This window comes from Ylistrum balloti, unplaced genomic scaffold (assembly GCF_031769215.1).
Source record: "Ylistrum balloti isolate Yb309-2 unplaced genomic scaffold, AGI_CSIRO_Ybal_v1 Utg369798, whole genome shotgun sequence".
Taxonomy (NCBI): Eukaryota; Metazoa; Mollusca; class Bivalvia; order Pectinida; family Pectinidae; genus Ylistrum; species Ylistrum balloti.
The window spans coordinates 978,006-998,982 of NW_026781977.1; the positions used below are offsets into that span (position 1 = coordinate 978,006).

General features: G+C 35.3%; 1 protein-coding gene across 2 annotated transcripts in view; it reads left to right on the plus strand.

Moving 5' to 3' along the window:
* LOC132544425 (tyrosine-protein kinase SRK2-like) overlaps nt 1–20,977 on the plus strand; it is a 108,600-nt gene that overhangs the window by 6,817 nt on the left and 80,806 nt on the right. The window contains exon 1 of one of the 2 annotated variants that reach the window (XM_060208020.1): nt 7,521–7,610. The exons of the other annotated variant lie outside the window; for it this stretch is intronic. The gene's annotated coding sequence lies outside the window, so the exon portion shown is untranslated. Of the gene's footprint in view, nt 1–7,520; nt 7,611–20,977 lie in introns of those variants that run through there. 2 annotated transcript variants of the gene reach the window in all.

A 20,977-nucleotide genomic window follows, 5' to 3' on the forward strand; every position in this document is an offset into this window, starting at 1 on the left:
TCAATTGAATTCCGTTTTGTTTTAAGGATGTATGCTCCCTCCCACAATATACCTATATCTTTAAAAGAGTTATATCCCATTGTAATATCAGCTTAATGTAATAATTCATAATATGCAGCATTTTCAGAGTAAGGTTTATTAGTAACACTGAACTTCCCGGATAAGGTATCTAAACGTCTTATCTGTTGTGGAACTCTTTTAGAAAGAAGATACATTATTGAGAGATGTTTGAGTTGTTTTGACATAACTCTACCATACCCATGTACCTGTATGTCACTTTTTATTAATTTATTTTGTTGTCATAAAAACGACTGCATGCTAAAGACATTTGTGATAAGGAATGCGATATAAAACGTCCGTTTTTAAATCTTGTAAGTGATTTTCATGATGATATTCACAGCATATCATCCACCTACATGTTCGTTATATTTAGAGTGTGACACAAGTGATAACACTGCTGTGATGTCATAGAAATTTGACGTCATAAAACTTAAACGAGAATTGAAATGTTAACTCCGACTGGGTGAAGATCCCGTATGTGTGGTTTAATTCCTAACAGGGACGGTTTGTGATTTTCCGGTCTGCTGATTTTTCTGCGCTATCGTGCTTTGTCATTTGAAAATGCATTTAACCTCATGGTTCAATATGACATTCGACGGGCCTCCCGCATGGTGTTCATTGCGGTATCTATCATTCTCTAAAAGGAGACACAGTATCAAAACGAACCTGACAAACGGCCAAAAACCAGTGACATTAAAATGCATGGCCATGTAAGTTGACTGAAGGCGCCGATGAGATTTCGTCTGTGTCACCAGAGTACAACGCTGACACTAAAGCAGTGTGTTATTTAAGTTAAGTTCACGGATCAGTTGCAATAACCATACACTTCCCATTGTCTTTTTTCCACATCTTTGAGCAGTAAGACGTTTCAATGAGTTAATGTCCAAATAAACAAAGGAACATCCACATTTACAATTACAAATTAACTTTACAATCAATTTTCTAAATGACAAAGTTAAAGAAATCAAACCTACAGTTCAATGTGTTGCGACCTTTTTGTTCATCACAGTACAGTACCCTGTTGTCTTTATCCTAAATAACCCTATACCTGGTAACCTTCTAAGCCAGACACACCAAATTAACCCATTTAAATATGAAAGCCACCTTATCAACGATATAGCTTTAATATCTGTAGATCTACATTGATGTTCTTTGATTCTACTGTGAATACAGTCCTACGAATGCAGGAACACGGCCTGTACATGTAGATAATCGGTCTCGACATCGCCCCGAAACAGTTGCACTTTCTCCCCTGCCGTATAAACGCCGATTTTGTATTTTTCTGAACGAATTTCATGTTAACTTAACAGTTTCCTGTTTCCGACAGTCATACAAAACTGTTTAATCAATGGAGCAGTTGTCCTCTGAGTGTTCCGTCAATGACAGGCCGTGATATCAAATATCATATTACATTATCAAGTATTAAAAATCCTCCAATGAATTACCCGCCCTTCACCGCACAAACCACTAATTGTATATTTAAATACCAAAGTTTTTTTTTAATCTCCATGAGGAGCGGATGCTGGAGTCGTGCTTCTGCATTACTACTGTATCTTGGACCGTAATTTGTTTGAAGCAATGAAAAATGCAAGATAAATGCATAATTCGACATGTCCAGTTGAAAACTTAGCCGTGACCTCAGTATGACGGCTGTAGTCGGATTTATCTCAGATATCAAAATTCATTTTGTCGAAGTTCCGTTCTATGTCGTTGACAAAAGTGAATTAAAGCGATAATTCGACATATCCAACTTATATAACAATTTGAAATAAATGCATTTAGATCCACCGGAGTATTCGAAATACATGAATTCGTCATAAAGAAGCTCGACATCGTTAATCCACGGTTTGGTAATGACACTACTACTTATATATCAATATCAATTTGAAATAAATGCATTTAGATCCACCGGAGTATTCGAAATACATGAATTCGTCATAAAGAAGCTCGACATCGTTAATCCACGGTTTGGTAATGACACTACTACTTATATATCAAAAGCATATATATTTTATCTGATAACACAAGATTTGCATATTATCCGAAAAGGAATGAAATTTTTAAAAAATGTAAAACAGTCCGAAAATATTATTAGAATCAATACATGTATGTCCCGTTTTACGTTAAGAATAAAACGAACTTAGAACTCCTTAACTCTTTCATTTCCAGAACAAGTAGTATATTCGATTATTAATAACTGTTTGTTGTGATAGTAATAATAGTTGCAGTCATTAATCACTAATTTATCACAATTCCAATAGCTCTTAGACCACAATCACTCTCCGCAATGTGTGGTCACGGTATTGATCTGGGTTATTAGACACTTGTAATCGGATATCTAAACGGTCGATTGACGCTAAACATTCTACCGATCCAGCCCTTCAAACTTCATGTATTTAATGAATGTCGGATAATAGTGTTTACATAGACGGATTAATCGCATTTGCATAATATCTAGGAGCTCGTGAGGGCCACCATTTTGTCCTGCTGCAATCTGTTCCGTAATTGAATTGTGGAAGTCATGACGATACTGACCGAGACCGTGTATATGGCAGAATTGATAAGTATACGGGCAGTATTATCCGCGAATTCAACAACATTACTTTAGCGGTTTTGTCTCTTACATGTAAACATGGCATTTTTGTCATTTTAATATGTCAGCTTTAAAGTGTAAATTGAATCACATGTTTATCATGACTCCCAGAAGTTTTAACGATGCATGTATTCAATTGGCATTCTGGCATCCTTGTTCCGTTTATCGTCAAATATTCGTCGGTGCGAGGGTATTGCCTTGTCCTATTAGTGTTTGGTCTCATAGCTCATTTTTAGTATGAGTGTTTCATTAATTGAAGACAGTTCCTCTTCCGCCTCTTAGTTTATGAAATGTAAATTAATTTCCGGTTCTAGTGGTCTCCACGCCCTCCGTTAGTTTAGTGTAACGGACGAATATGTGTTGCACGTCCACCGTGATGATTCATGGGTAATTAAGGAAAAGGGCTATCTAAGATCCGCACCGCAACGGGGACTTATCTTCCGGATGTTATAAACATTATACCTGTTTCCGACTTCGATCTTTTCACCTTAAAAAATCCGAAACGAAGAAGAAAAAGAAGAGTTGTCAGTAAAAAAAACCACCTGTGTAATGAAACGAAAAATATCACGACACATGATTGAACGAACGAAAACACGAAGTCACGAATGAATACGGAGGGGTCGATCGAAATTCTTTTATCGTCTAGTGGCTCGCTTTGAAGTATATAAGACAATCTGTGATATAGCCAACAGTGTCAAAGCCAAACGGCAACAGCGACTGAGGGTTTTTGTTAACTGAAGTATACTAAAATGACTAGTCAGAGCACTTCTGAAAATGACAGCTGTGAAACTCGACAACTAACGCAATGCGCTGTAATCAATTAAAAGGCTTTATTCTCGCTATGTTTGCTGTAAGAATATGCAGTCACGATCATTTATCACAGCGAATATGTCTGCTTTAAGTTTTGCGAAAATATATCATCGCGGAATAATATATGAGTATTAATTCGCGAAAATTTATACCCATGAAAATTTATTAAATGGCAGTATTTTGACGGCATTGGCTGGGTAAAATATTTGAGTTATTCCATAAGGAACGGGTTAACAATATTTCAATTCATTACAGGATGTCAGAACATTCAGAAGTTAAGATTAAACTGGTTCCGGTATTTACAGATTTCGATGTGAGAGAAGCAGATTTTACGCGAGCGAATCATGTCGAGTTTGCGTGAATTTGAAGATCAGTTCTTTTCATCTATCATTAATCGTATCGACCGTGGTGATATTTTTTTGAGATTTCATATGTTTCTTTCCCAGTACAGCGTATAAGCTATAAAACAGAGAGAGAACTTGACTGTATATCTGTGACTCGAGGCGATATCACATAAGCTATATACCTTCAAATCTTTTATTACTTTTCTTAGATATAATAAATGTAAAATTCGTGTATCGTTTCGTTCAAATATCTACATTATTGCATAAACATCTGTTACAGATGTTGGTATCAGCCTTAAGTTTAAAACGATTCCTGTGACTAGTTTCGTGATAAGAACATATTCTGGTCTTAATTATACTTTCAAACCGTCCCTTCCGGCAGTGATCCGGGATCACCTTTTATCTTGCGAATAATAATCGATGTTATGCTAATAACAGCGTGACTAAAAAACCGTAATGTAGCCGAAAATAATTCCATTTTTTTTTCTGGGAAAATTTTTAGTTGCCGACAATGTCAGTATGCTCCATGCGATTTTTAAAACAAATACTTAATGATATAAAGGTACAATACTTAATAAGATGTTATCCGGGTATTTTTTTTATTTTGAATGTTTCTTAAACAGCTTCAGTATCATGATCACGTGATCGTCGTAAATATCTTAAATGTTTAATTCAATAAAGACGGCTTAGTTGTATTACTTAGCATAGCCTTGACATGATGGCATGTTGCATTAAAGAGCTCTGTAGAAACGGAACGGTCATTTCTCCATATGTCGAACAAGTTCAAAACAGAAAACATCGGTAACTAGATTAGCTCGAGAACATCGGGATCACGTAAGATCGAATATATTAAGACCAGCTTAAGTCGAACAAGTCAACTCGCGCCAATTACTCTAACACGACGGGACCAGATTTGGTCGAATACGTCTGGCCATGCCATTATGTCGAACACGACAAGACCAGCTGAACACGAACCCAGAGAGTCACTCCATCTACTCGAATACGACAGGACCAGATAAACTCGAACCCAGAAAGTCACGCCATCTATTCGAACACGACAGGACCAGCTAAACTCGAACCCAGTGAGTCACTCCATCTACTCGAACACGACAGGACCAGCTAAACTCGAACCCAGCAAGTCACTCCATCTACTCGAACACGACAGGACCAGCTAAACTCGAACCCAGAGAGTCACTCCATCTACTCGAACACGACAGGACCAGCTTAACTCGAACCCAGAAAGTCACTCCATCTACTCGAACACAAAAGGACAAGCTAAACTCGAACCCAGCAAGTCACTCCATCTACTCGAACACGACGGGACCAACTTTGGTTAAATGTCGAACACGACAGGACTTTACTCATCTTAACTTATTTTTTCATTTCCTATCAGCAGGATTTAAAGTGTAAATTTCCAGACAAAAGTACATTCAGTTTGGCGTATTTGATTATATTTATTGCCACAAAACCATGACAAGATTTTTAACATGTAATTCGATTGAGGTCTGTCTGGATAACGTATTTGAAACGTATCGAATACAATTAGACTTTCTTTCCTGCCAAATTGGCCAATTTCTGGAAAAGCTGCAGACGAGTCAAATCGTGTTTCGTGAATATTTTTATAGGTTTTCCCCCTAATTAAAGTATACAGAAATGACATATAAACGGGTCAAATTGTTGTTTAATGAGATTTTAATTGTTTCGTTTTGATAATTTCTATCAAATAAATCTCAACGAAATAGACTTGAAATCTTAGCAGTAATGTCATATTAGCATATGACAACGTTTTGACAAATTAGCACATCTGTTGTAACTTGCTATATATAAACAATATTCAGACAATTAGCGTAGTCATATTAAAGCGGAAAACAGATTACCACTGAAATATGTAGGTTTTTGTTTTTTCAAAGATGATGGCTAAGTACAAAGTACAATAACCATAATTTTAACAACGCTATATCTGTAACGGAAGTGACGTATTATCGTAATATAAGACATAATATATACTTCATACCTTTCGGCCTCTTGCGACACTCGTGTGATGACTTCAAACCTGATAAGACAATGATGTCTAAATTCACAAATTTATGCGAGGTCGTTATGCTGAATTAGACATTACAAACCATTTATATATATTTATGAGTGCTTTACAATTCAAATTGTTTTCTGCGCCACAAAATACGAAAGTGCGCTTTGTTAGATCTTGTATGACCGAGAAGAGTTTGATGGCTTGTTTGCCAAAATCCAGATTTTATTTCAATTTTACTGCAATGGAGATGGAAATTGTTGATGGTTTGTTTATTCATTGTTTTGAAATGCCGAAAAAAGTTAAAAGCTTTTATTTTAATGGCGCTTATAAAAATTGGCCTCGGTGTTTTTTGTTTTGTTTTTATCCCTTTACTTGCTCAGATCGACGAATCAATGATTTTTTTCACCTTGACCTTCACCTCCATTAAATCTCAAGGTGTCACCAGAGGAACATTATCACATGTGTGGCAGTGATACATGTGCAGTTTCCTTCCATATGCTACTTTTGTTTTTCTTACGGAGAAACCTGGATAATGTTTTCGTTTTTTATTTAAAACAGACGTGATTGCAATAGTTTCGTACTTTGCTACCACCCATGGATGCGCAATTGCCACATAACTTTCCGGGTTAGTGTTCGACAGTACTGTTCGTATTTAATTTTGTTTTCGAAGAATTTACTGAATGTTTAGCGAATACTATCCTACCATATTAAACACGAATGATAATGAATTCTTAAACATAGATATATTTGTGTGTATTCTACGCTATGAGATATGATTCATAACAAAAACAAATCGTACTTTCTTCGATATTACTTCGTAATAAGGAAATATGTTAACTCGAATCTTGCATTGTTTATCTCGAAATGTTTAGATCCACTATACTTGCAGGGTCACTGTTTAAACTCGCTTGCTGGAAATACAAGGGCGATCGGTAATATGGGATGGGTTCATGATCATTATAGTCTAAAGTATGCTTAAAATAAAAAAAACTAAAAGAATATGAAACATTCATAAAGGAGTCTTAAACAAACTAGAATTCCACATGTTATGTACGTGCATGCATTTCGTGCAGCCTGCATGTTGAATAGTTTGGACTACAACTCTGCTGGTCTTGCTATCTGTCTGCTCCAGCGCACGTGAATCGAACTTGTTTGTTATGAAGAACCCCACGGACGAGATAAGTAGTGATAAGCCCTAGAGTATTTGGCACCACGGCGTAGAAAACAGGAAAACGAGGTATACACACTAATAAAAAAAACGTAACACGGACTTAGAAAAGAGAAGATCGTCTGCTTAGCCGGAGGGTTACTGGGAGGAGGACTATACTGTCGTTTTCGAGATTTTAAAGTCATACACAATAGCCTAAAACAGTCCTCTGATATACCAAATGAAAAGGAAGGAAACCGGGACGATTTTCTAAACACACCGAAATAGACGAATAAGCGGATTTCAAACACGTTACCGACAAGAAGAGGAATTCAATGTTTTCGTAAACTTATGTGTTGAGTATATCTATATTTGATACGACGGATGAATATATGTTCACTAAACTAACATGTCAGTCTCAGTGATAAAGTCTGACAATGGAAAGCTAAACACTGGCCAGTAGTTAAACATAACTGATCTGATAGCTAAGATAACAGAGAAGCTCCGTCTGTCTAGGGATGTGAGACGAACCTTACAAACATTGAGATGACTTCAATTGGAGGGGGATGTGCTCATACGTCTAATTACAGCTAACTATGGGATGTAAGCAAGTGGACATGACAAAAGGTAGGTTGGTTATTGTGAATGTGGTAAATACGAAACCATTAACATAAATATTCGCGGTTTTCCCGGTTCATATGTGATTTTATAGTAAATATGTAATTTAACTTCACATGAAATAAAAATGTTAAAAAATCTGCAAGGGAATAACCGAAACATTTAAAAAAAAATAAAGCTCTGTTGTACAGCCTTGTACAAAATGATATAAACATAGTTATCTGTGGTGCTGATGGCTTCATTTGGAATGTTTAGTGTTAAATTGTTTTGGGAATGGGGTAATCATGAGTTGATATGATGGATGCATGTCAGTCGGGAAGTGGGTTATTGAGAATGCGGTAATCGTCTCAAGTGCATATTGCCACCCATACAAGTATCTTATGCTTAACCAATATATTGACGGACCGCGGAATTTACCTCAAACCAAAAATATGTGACGATGGTGGTTTAATATATTTAATACATGAAAATACAAAATACTTAATTAACTAAAGTTATCTCACCCTGATGAAATACCAAAGTGGATTTTCCATGATGGCAGGCATATAGTGAAAAAACATCTGTGTCGCGCGTGTAAAGCACGTGCATTTTTCCATGCGCGTAACTGTTCATAACCAGATAATATATGTAATATAGAGTTGATGAGTTTAAGCTGTGTGCGTTCTAAAAAGATCTTATTGTCGTGTAATTAACAATGACGTTTATGTCCTGTTTTGTTTATGTAATACACATACTATTAAATTATCCCGTACATTATTTAATGACTTTCGTAAATATATAGAGACGTACTAAGACAGCTGACATTCTGGAATTTCGCATGATGGCACAGTGGTTATACAAAACAATATACAAAAGCCTAGATTTTGAGAGGATGGCAGACAGAAGATGGTACGCGGCGCTCGAAGGAAGTTCATACATTAGGATAATTTTTTTCTTAATGAGAAACAGAATCTCTCTTTCTTTTGAAATACATATACAATGGTACTCGAAAATACAAATAACACAGCGACATTTTGAATGCTTCCGATTGTGTTTTCACAGCATTTCGGAACTCATCCAAGAACAAAGAATGTTTTTATTATGTCTGTTTTTTTTAAGTCAAGACCATATATAGTTGGCGTGCATTCGTTAGAGCGTTTTATTTTGAGGATTGTTTTTGGCAGCCTAACATTTGATATGTTTTTTATTGGCGACTTCCGGTCATTTACATGTAGCCTTCCTGTTTGTGGCGGTTTAACATTTACCAATGATCTTTGTTTTTCTGACGACTTCCGGTCATTTCGCATGATATATTTCCTGCCACGAGAAGAAATAGAATTAGAAGCTCATAATCAATATAATGATGGGTCATTGATTCTATAATTCCCTTTTCCTTAAATCTTAGCGAAGGTAGAATTGTTCTATCTGCTTGACCTTTACCAATATGGCAGACGAAATTTTCACTATTTATATTCAAATGTCTTTTTCTTAATTGATTATACAGCCATTTAAAGGTCATCTCCAGTACCCCTTTGTTATTGTAACAACAGATGAGACTCGTCTCTCATTTCTTTTGTTCTAATAACTATAATAAATGTTACTTTACACCACCGTCTGCGTTAAACAAAGGTTTGCTGTCTCGTTTGACATCCGTATCATTATGGTATTGTTTCTAAGGTCATCTCCCTATTTAGTATTGTAAACGGGTCATACGGCCATGTGGTCAGTCTGTGGTCAACGGTCAGCATTGCTCATCAGACGGATAATATTGATTTCACTAACCATTATTTGGCACCACAAACATCCGGTATTCTGTTCGTCTCCAAGGACGAAGAGACACGTGAGATAATTTGAGATTAAATATTGTCGTGAATATTTCTTATTTCACTTCGCATGTTGTATGTCGTTTATAACGATCTGACCCAAACTGAAGGAATACACAAATTACTAGAGCTAATTTGACTGGAGCATGTCACACTGGCGCCCTCCTGGGCCGGGCGCATCTGTAGGCAGAGTGGTAATTAGTAGAACCTGGCTGGCTACCAGTGACATCAGTTTGTAATGTCGTTTTACTCTGTGTCTCTAAATATTGAATGAAAGAAAAACTGATTTTACAGGAGACTGTTCAAGACGCTGCTTTATAAAGTATTTGACCTCGAACTTATCATATTTCAAAACGTCTATCGTACTAATGTTAGGTAAAAGGTAGCTATTATCTGTCTATCTGTATATAACACATAACTATTACATGTATATATGTACAAAGAGACTTTACACTAGCATTCCCGACTAGAGTGTGTAACTTTGTCCTTTTTATATATTCTTTGTATGTGATGTAACTTTTGTAATAATCTCTGTCTTGATCAAGGGGCAGATTGCCTCGAAAAAAATGACAATTTACTTGTCTATGCTGTCGTTATCACCTAATTGATTACATATATACATGTACATATATAATATATAGCATACATGAAGGGTAGAGATTTACCCACAAGAACAATCATTCAATTTATTTTGTTTCTTATGCACAATATTAGCAATTAAAATTGTTCTTAATGGTGTACTGTTTTGATTTTGAAGAAAAGAAAACAAAGTTTTGACAGGTATTAGTCATCCTTCGTTAATATTTTTCCTCTTTTGAACAGCCATCATTTAGCTCCCCTAAGGAGCCTCCTATGCACCTGTTAAACGACAGCAGTTGTGGACATTACCAACAATATCACACCTACTGAGACTGGCAGGTTCTCCATCAAATATTCATTATTTATTCTAAACACGCATTTTAAAAACTTGAATGCAAACAAAAGGTAAAGCGCCGAATGGAAACAGTTACAACGATAACAGTTCTACAACACACTTAAATCGATCGCCAATTTGGATCCGAGGCGATTGAAATCGTAAGGAATCGATTGCTAATAATTTCTGTATTACAATCAGGATAATTTGTGAATGAAATTTAAAATAATAGAATTTGGTTTATTAGGGATAGTATTGTGTATAGACAGGAAAATACATCTTTTTTCATTTTTCGCTGAAGTAATAATCCATTTCAATAGACCAAACTGGACTAGTTTTTGGAAAACATTGACTTTTTATACCGTTTCATCGGAAAATTGATCTAAGGTAGAAATAATAATTCCCTTTAGTAACATGTGGAATTGAATGTCAACGTTATCTTTTCTTGGATTTCGTTGTTTTTGATATCGTTCAAAACTTCATATTTCATTCCAAACCTCTTCATTGATACAAATCCTACCTCTGGCTGGCTTTGCTCAGTGGGGACTTCTTGTTAGGCAATGCGTTGATAGTTGCGCATGCGTGTGACTCAGTGAGAAGATGTCAACATTAAAAATTCCTCACATTATCATCTCTCTTAAAACATTATGTAGTTAAATGTTTGGCGATAAGTCATACGTACTCGTTTTCTGAATTAAAATATTCATTAATTCACTGATTTAACCAAATTAAGGATATTTAGGGATCAAATATCTGGGTTCAAGGTCGAACAATGCATTAATTGACAATGCAAGTTTTCATATTTGGTAAACTGTCCGAATTCCATCACTATTAATGTCTTTTTTGTATCCAAAAATAGATAAGACCAAACAGATGGTTAATAAAAACACATATTTCCATCCTTCTGAGAAAAAAGCTTCTATTTGTAACTGTTTCAACTTGAATGTGTCCACCATATGAAAATCAGTACGATAATATTCTTGGAATCTGGTTACATATGTTTCACATTAGAGTTAAGCACCTTGATCCGGAAGGATTATCTACCTGCAAAAACATCAAAAGCATTGTCAACTTTAAAAGAAAATTTCGATTGAAACATATCGCAATTTTTAATAGTATTACCAGTCTTCGTAAACGTAATAAAGAAAAATATCCCACGATATCTTGTTTTTATTTACATATTTTTTTTCTCTTTTTTTTTTCTTTTTTCTTTTTTGCGCGATGCATCTTTTATGTTGAAAGTAACTAAGTTGACTAGATTTCCAGAACACTTTCCAAAGAAAGCAGTCAATTATTATCTTTAAACCTGACATGGTTTCTCCACTCAACTCGACCTGTGTTTAATGGCGGATTGCATTTTTTCCTTTTTCTCTCTTGTTCTTTCCATTGACGTCATCAACGTAACAATAATACTTGAAAGTGCCACATTCTGAAAAATGGCTGCTAAACTTGAAGTCTTAAGATAATTTTAATAATACATACCTTGCGAAATATTTAAAGGAAATTACAATACTGTGTGTTGTGTATTTATTGGAGGAGGATCCCTGTTTAACCGTCAAGCTTGCCCAGTGACGCACTACAGCATGGTACATGCAAACACACTTAAGATATAGAAGGGTCTGTTGTTGAATTTACTTCAGCTTTAGTAAGAATGTGCAGGCATATGGTTCGACCAGGATAGTCGGTAATTAACTTGAGCAATTTCTATCCTAAAAAGTTTATGTTGAGTGTGAATGTGTCTATTGTTAAAGGTCTACAGTTCCTTTCCCTTTCCTGTTTACCAGTATACAATCATAAAAGTAGAAAATCTTAAAGTACACTTTTATTTGATTAATCATTAATGTCTACCCTTTTATCGTAAATGTTAAAAATTATTCATGTAAGTCGTTTATTCGAAGCGGAAGTCGATTTTTTAATTTAACTTATTTTTGTGATTGTGCATTCATGAATTTCCCAAAAAAAGCTTGGATAAAAACTTTTTCAAAGGCTTCAAGGCGACAATTTTATCGACTCGAGAGATTCTGTATAGACATTGTATGGTGGGTTAACCTTGCTCGGCGCAAGGTGCCCGAAAATGGACATGCATTCTAATATTGATTAATGAGTCTAGGAGAGGGCAAGGAGTCTTGAAGAGTTATGCTAGTTTCAAACGGATCTAAGAGGGAGCTCGATGGATTTTTTTTTGTAAAGGTCATGTATCCTTCTAGAGGGAAAGAGCCAAGGACCATTCATAATGGATTCTAGTAAAAGATATGGAGTTCAGGAGGTCAAGGCTTCTCAGGGGTCCCGAGGAAGATCTAGGAAGGACTTGATGGATGCTAAAAGAGAATGTTGGGTTGACGGAAAAGATTCGAGATCAGTAATGCTTGGTCAGATTTAGAAACGAAATAGAGAATACTATGACACCTCATTGAGAAAGTATAATACCTCGAGAGTTATGAGATATGAGAAGCAGTAAGGGCTATTCTATTGAAAAATATCGCTCAGAGTTAAGATATGATAGCTGCGTATAGGTCAAAAGGTCTATGATTCAAGGTTAAGGTTGGTGGGGAGGTAAAGATTTATGGTGAGACTATATGTTATAAGAATTTACAATATGTTTTATGACTTAGTGCGTTTTAAGGTTCAACATGGACATTCTTGGAAGCAAGTAGACGCGTTCTATGGAAGGAATTTCACTTCATTAACAGCCAAGGTAATTTTGAGTTGGGATCGTCCTTGTAGTATCTGTTGGCTACCTCACTGAACAACATACGAGAGGCCCGGCACCTGCCATCCAGAACAATTATGGTAACGAATCTTGTAATTGAACACAACTTCAACAGTATAGAACTCCTTAGCAGCATTATTCGTCTCAAGTAGTGATCGAAGTTGCAAGGCCCAGCAAAGACAGCGAATATCAAATATGACGTCACAGAATCGGCAACGGCATTCCGTATCTTTGTTTCGTATGGCAATGATATGAGGGCGGACATGTAATAATGGAGTAGCCGCGAGAGCCGGTACTTCATAAAAGTGGTACTTAGATATATACAGACAACATGTCACAACAAAGCCACGATCAAGAAATGTTAAGGAGTTATTGCCCTTTGTTTTCATATGTGGATGGTGACATCTTCTGCTACAAGAACATTAAAGATAGTCACACATCGATACCCTTGCCAAAAGTAACTTCAATAGCCCAAGTTATTATCTCGGAGTCTAAATAGCCCAGGTGTAAACCTGATATATACTTAACCTGACGAACTCCAGCTTGATCCTGAGCTGGATATAGCACACCTCCTGCACCAACAACGTAAGACTAACAGTTCCATGCAAACGATCTATATCATTATGACTGACTAGTGGCAGATGCGTAGATACATCTGTTACGTGTAACACAGCGGCATCCCATAATAGTATAATTAGTTTCAGTTGTAAGCGCCATTGCTAGTCCCTTGGGGTTTCGATGTATTGCATCATATGTTTACGGACTCGATGCAAAACTTTTTTTTTAAATTTCAAATTTATCTTAAATTGTCCCGGGCAATGCCACAGAGAAAATTTGATACTTCATATATCTTAATTGACGTCATTATTCTCTTTGAAACTGAATTAAGTTTCCTGCTCAAAAAAAGTGATCCGATAGATAAGTTTTGCTTTTATCTAATTAATAATTAATAAACCAATTAATATATTCTGATATTATTGTACATTCTCGTTCCACCATGTGTATGTCTATCATATGCACAAAGGCAGTAATGCCTGTTGTGAATATATATTACATAATATCATATATGAGAGTTTTCTCCATAATTTTAAGAGTTATCCTCTCTTGATATTACAAGCCTGCCATCCATAAAGCTCCTTCATATGTTTAGTACAAATGTGAAACTCTTTTCTCTTGAATATGACACGCTTAAGGTGATGTACTTGTACATCATTTAGTCTACATGTCATAGTAAGGTAGTATACATCCTTAAGTCTCCAAGTCACAACTATAAAGCATATATCTTTAAGTCTCTATGTCACAATTATTAAGCATATATCTTTTAGTCACCATGTCACAATAATGTAGCATACACCCTTAAGTCCTCACGTCACGATTATTAAGCATATATCTTTTAGTCTCCATGTCACAATAAGGTAGCATACACCCTTAAGTCCCCACGTCACAATTATTAAGCATATATCTTTTAGTCTCCATGTCACAATAATGTAGCATACTCCCTTAAGTTCTCACGTCACAATTATTAAGCATATATATTTAAGTCTCCATGTCACAATAATGTAGCATACATCCTTAAGTCTCCACGTCGCAATTATTAAGCATATATCTTTTAGTCTCCATGCCACAATAAGATAGCATACTCCCTTAAGTCCCCACGTCACAGTTGGGCAGTCAGCAAAAACAACAGACGTCCTAAAATCTTTCCATGTAAACATATAACACGCGTCATTTATACATGGAATCAAAATTCCTTTACGTTACGTTTCAGGATTCGAGCGAAAACATTCTTTGCTAACAAAATACTTGAAATAAAATTAGATAACAGGTTTAAATGAAAGCACGGCCAGGCGATCATTTTTTCTGATATTGTACAATCTAATTAACTTTCTTAATATCTAGTGAATTTGGACTAACATAACATTACATTATTATCCTCCCACCAACTTTTAAATTGGTAGCAACATGCAAGGGACTGAGTGATCCTCTATAGCACTGGTGTCCCTATCATGCAATGATTAAGAAGTTAAGAAAATGTACCTCGAAATATTTTTCTTTCCCGTAAATTTGTCTAAATTCGTTAATAAACGCTAGACTTCCACGTGATTTTACCGTTATTTTTTTTATAAAGATTTGATCTCGAAATTTATCATATCACGGATGTTTATTCAGAAACTGAAAACAGGAGGAAATTTGTCATATCACGGATGTTTATTCAGAAACTGAAAACAAGAGATACGAACTGATATTATTAATATCGTGGATCCAAGGACTTGTAATTTAAATAGATTGATTGATTATCTCTAAGATTTTGTATAATAAGAATCGGGCTGAAACCATTTTAAGCCATTTAAACGAGAATATACGTGGGACAAGCAGTGTAAATGAGTATGATATTAATGAGGAATCTTGTTCATTATTAAAAAAATTCTTAACACACCCCCTGACACAGCGCCCTCATCACATCTGATGTAGAACATCCTCTTCCCGGACCCCCTGCTCCCCCAATCCCGGGGGACGAAATGCACATCTTTCCCCCTACATGATATAAGGAATTCCGTAAAAAAATGTGCACGGACACATTTAGTTGATTATACATCATGTAACAATAGCGAGCACATGTTACAGCACAGCAGGTGCGCGAATAATTTCTCTAACATCTGAAAACATTTTCTTGTATGGGTTTTCATCAAACAAAAGTCTGTCGCCCATTTTGGAATTTTACATACGTGCAATTTTTCTGTAAAGTAGTTCTAGTCTGCCATGGATTCCGTTTATATGGCTTTGCATATTGACTGTTAAAGAGTTCGACACCTCCAGACGGTAACACCAATGCATGCATTCCCCGTCTGCTAGTTCTATATCATTCGTCGGATCAGCAGGACCCTCGACGATGGCGAAGGTAAGACTTGTTTATCGTTAACGAAAACTAATTATCAAAATATATTCTGATTACTTTCGTTTCTATTCGGAAAATATTTATAACACAGCTTGTCACGTGACTTAGAAATAGTGGAATGCAATGTTAAACATTCATGGTTCTTTATTGAAAGTCGCGTTTTTTTTCTTTCATAGAGTTAAATCTATTGGTTTAGGTATGAGGTTATCGCGAAGTTTTTATGTCAAGTTTGTTTTAAGAGCACAGCAGTGATGACTTATAACTATGCCTCAAATTTGTTTTCTTTTTTAAAATTATAATCCTGTTTACATTAAAAGCAGATTTACTAGGCTTGGCTTGAATGCAAGGAATTCGTTTTTTTCTGATAGCAAAGATTAAGTTTGAAAAAAAGGATAAAATGTGTTTTTGATTTAGCAATTATTCAGAGTACATCATGAAAGTATAGACATGCGGTTTTGATTCGCCATTAATTACATAGCGTATCATGCGTTGAAGAGAACTCTTCACAGCGGTATGGTAACAATGATACGGTGCTACTGCGCAAGATTAGTAATATAGTCTATCAGAACCACAGGGACTTGACAATAGTTAGAGCTTATAATTACATAATATCACCGAGGTTTTGTTAAGTGTAAGAAATGTTATAAGATTTTGATGAGAAGTGTAATGTTATCGCTAGATTATCTGTGTCAATTTCTAATATTTAAAAATATTTACGTTAAGTATTTAACAACGTGCTGATATCAGACTGTCTATTCGATTGTAAATTGACAATGGTAACTATGTTGATCACTGAAGCCTTCAAAATACGCTTTTTCCGTAGTTCTGATCATATCTTTTTGAAGTAATACAGTTTTAAATATAGTCTTATTTGAATGTGACATTTTTTGTAAATTTTCCATTTTTCATTCAGTTATCCTTGAATATGTACTTATTACATGTATTACACGAAATGTAATTAATTAAGTCTCGAGTGTATGGACATTTTGCATTTTTCTGAACACGTACATTTCGCGACAACGTGCTTGCGTTAAGCAATGAACATGTCATGCGCGTGTCGGCCCCAGTACTCCGCGTGCACTGAGAATCACTAATTGATATTTAAATGCTTGGCCTACTTTTCGGAGTAACTTTAAATTAAAAATATTCACTAAGTGAATTCTCTTTTACCCATCATTCTACTTTACACGGGCGTTTGAAACTCATGGAGGCCTATAGGGGGATAGGGAATAGGACAGAAGTAATTACTGAATGTTTAAGATGAGATGGCAATTAAAATGTCTATGCTAATCTATATGACCCATAGCAGACGAAGCAATATATATTTATTGTTTGAAATCAATTGTTTATTGATATGCAAATGGTTTTTCCCTTTTTTTCTTTAAGTTCCCCCCTTTGGACCCCTCAATCGGACAGTACAGTGCCGGTACATTCATCTCTGGTTGACATGTAATGCATTCAGTGCTGGGTTTAATTTGAACTTTCTTTTTAAGCCAATAATTAAGATTTAAGAGAACAGTAGTTTTGGAATTGAACTTCTAAAAAGGGATCGAAAAATAATACATTTAGTCCTGTAGGAAATTTCCTTTCAATATAGAAAAGTCGTATTTCATAAACCGCCATGTTTGTTTTATTAAGTTTATCAACAGTGAAAATGAATATTAGATCGAGACAAATGAATATTTTGATTTTTGATGAAAAAGCTTTCGTGTTTTCCATTTCGATAATGTTATCTCGTTTCTTGCTAAAATCAATGATACTTACTTTGAATAGTGACGAACAGATTATATTTGATTTATTTTAATCCTAGTTATACCTTTCTTCCGTTGAAAACTAAAACAAGTACCATCTCGTTCTATAAACGTAAATTCCCTGTTTGTGTTATTAACGACATCATGAGCAATATCTGCGTAGTTTTGAAGAACACAAATATGTATTATTGACAACATGTAAATATTTTGTAAACAAGTAAAGAGGCACTTAAACCTTACCGGTTCTGAAGTCTGTTGGCGTCATTATATACATACGTAATTAAGTTGTGTGTTGAAGGACACACCTATGTTCAACGAATGCAAAATTGTTTCAATAACTTATTTTTCATTACTTTATAGGACCGTCGGAGACCATTTGTGTTCATAAGCAATGTGCGTGTGCTTTGAGGAACACAGGTATCTATGACGATTGAAATATTGTTGTAAACACTTGGAAAAAAAAACAAGTAAAATATTTGTGAACAACGTCGATATTACGTAGGTATGCAGAGTATGTGTGTTTTGAAGAACGCATACAAGCAAACTAACTGCGAAATCTTTGTAAACACTTAAACACACTTTCATCTGCATTTTTATATTTGGTGCAATGATATGCACGTGTTGTACTATATTGCACGTGCATGTCTCTAATCTGAAGTGTAGAGACAATATCCGGAACATCTCACACACATTGCTGAAGAAAGAACTGTCATTTTTGGCATCATTAACCTTAAAGCCATGTATTCTTCACAAAATATAAATGATTGTATGGTATCTTTCACCGAAATATTTTCATGTGCAATAAAAAAAGATCTTCAATGAAAAAAAAAACCGGTTAAGTGGAAACAGCAATATACAGGAAATGGGCTATTTTTCATTCTAATATAAATATATTGACATTTTTTCTGTGATGATATTTTATGTTAAATGAGATATTAAACTTTTACCTACACCATCTAATGGTCGATTAAGTGTATATCCTCAATGCTTGCCTCCTACATCACAAAACTATTTATTTATTCTACTTTTCTTGAAAATTCTCTTTTTCGTCAATAAAAAAACAGCAAGGAAGTAAATTTGAACCAATCCCTATTTATAAACTGTTACGGATTTTATTTCATTTTTGTGAGGTTTACTTCCGGTCTATACATAGTAATTACTTCCGGCCAGTTGAGAAACTATATCTATAAAGAGAAGTGCTTGTTTGGAAGAGGCTGTAGATTTTTACCATACTTCCTGTTTTTCTGACAAAGGTTACGTAAACATACTGAAGAGATCGGGCATGGAATCTTCTCTGCCACGCCAGTTGTATACGTACCTGATAGACCCTGAACACATCTTCAAACGTACCAGCAAACGTTCTTGGAAGGAAGATGGAAATCCACACCTGTTTCAAAGAGGGTGATATTAAACGTAATATTTTCTTTCCTCCAAATGCCAAATCACATAATTTTACGAGATCTGTCGTGATCTTAGTGTTTTTTCGGTGAGATATAAAACCGCTTTACGAGTTAATCACTTACTGAATTGTATTTCTCATCATAAACATTTTTTATCACCAAGCTTTATATACTCAGATAAAAATACTAAAAATTGATACTTTTATCGTAATGTGCCTTATGGTATACTGATGTGACAGTGATTGTGTACGTGCACCTGCGCGTGAATATTGGTAAGTCACACAGAGACTTGACATATATTCCTGAACCGAAGGTCATCATATGTGTAATATATGCATCATGTCCCTGTAATAATGCAACACGATTTGTCGAACTTTAGACAAAGTTATTACATATACTCTTGTTATTTGTGATACAGTTAAGGCTATATGCTACCTTACACGTAACCTGTGATTTGTGTTACAGTTAAGGGTATATGGTACCTTACACGTGCCCTGTGATTTGTGATAAAGTTAAGGGTATATGCTACCTTACACGTACCCTGTGATTTGTGTTACTGTTAAGGGTATATGCTACCTTACACGTACCCTGTGATTTGTGTTACAGTTAAGGGTATATGGTACCTTACACGTGCCCTGTAATTTGTGATACAGTTAAGGGTATATGCTACCTTACACGTGCCCTGTGATTTGTGATACAGTTAAGGGTATATGCTACCTTACACGTGCCCTGTGATTTGTGATACAGTTAAGGGTATATGCTACCTTTCATGTACCCTATGATTTGTGTAACAGTTAAGGGTATATGCTACCTTACACGTACCCTGTAATTTGTGTTACAGTTAAGGGTATATGCTACCTTACACGTACCCTGTGATTTGTGTTACAGTTAAGGGCATATGCTACCTTACACGTACCCTGTGATTTGTGATACAGTTAAGGGTATATGCTGCCTTACACGTACCCCTGTGATTTGTGATACAGTTAATGGTATCTGCTACCTTTCACGTGCCTCGTGATTTGTGACTTAGTTAAGGTTATATGCTACCTTTCACATACTCCTATAGTATGTGACCGAGTATATGTTATACGCCCCCTTCTTGTGATCTGTGTTAAAGTTAAGGAATTATGCTACATTGCTCGTTAACAAAATGATCCTGATGATATCTAAGTATATGTAGATTAAAAAATATCTTGATAACCTTCAATACATGGTGTACTTTTTCATCAAACATCGTGTTATTAAATCATGTAATCAATTCCATTCACTACCACTATGTTAAAACAAGTTTCATGGATTTCAAAAATAACCGATGGGAAATCTTTTGGAGGAAACATGCCACAAAGTGGCATATTACAAACATTTAAGACGCCATCGCACTGAGGTTAACAAAGTACTTTATAGATTACTGGATGCCATAGAACAAAAACATTGTATGGTAATCAATTACGATACGAAATGGCGAAAATGTCAGACGTTGTGTATTTCGAATTGACACTAGACAAGATAAATAAAAAACACGTATTGTACCATCACTATATGGTAAAGATCAATAGATATGAGTCGTAGATTATTTGTATAGGTTTACAGGCGACACAAATGATTAGTAGCACGTCATCGTAAATATATAATGTAACGTGGCGCTGTTGTTAAGTCCTGGTAGGGCAAATTCAGTGGGAGGTTTACAGACCTAGATCACCGATTCTAAATTAACTGGCAAGAGATATAGTTCCACGTTCAGTCCGTACCATTTTTGAAAATTTTTTTTTCTTTTTCTAAAAACTCTTTTCAAGTTTTGTCGAATAAAAGTTTTCGAGACCGCATTTTGATATGTGTTGATAGTAATGTGGTGTTATGTATTCAAGTGTTTCAAATAATTCCAGACTGAATTAGATCTAATGGAA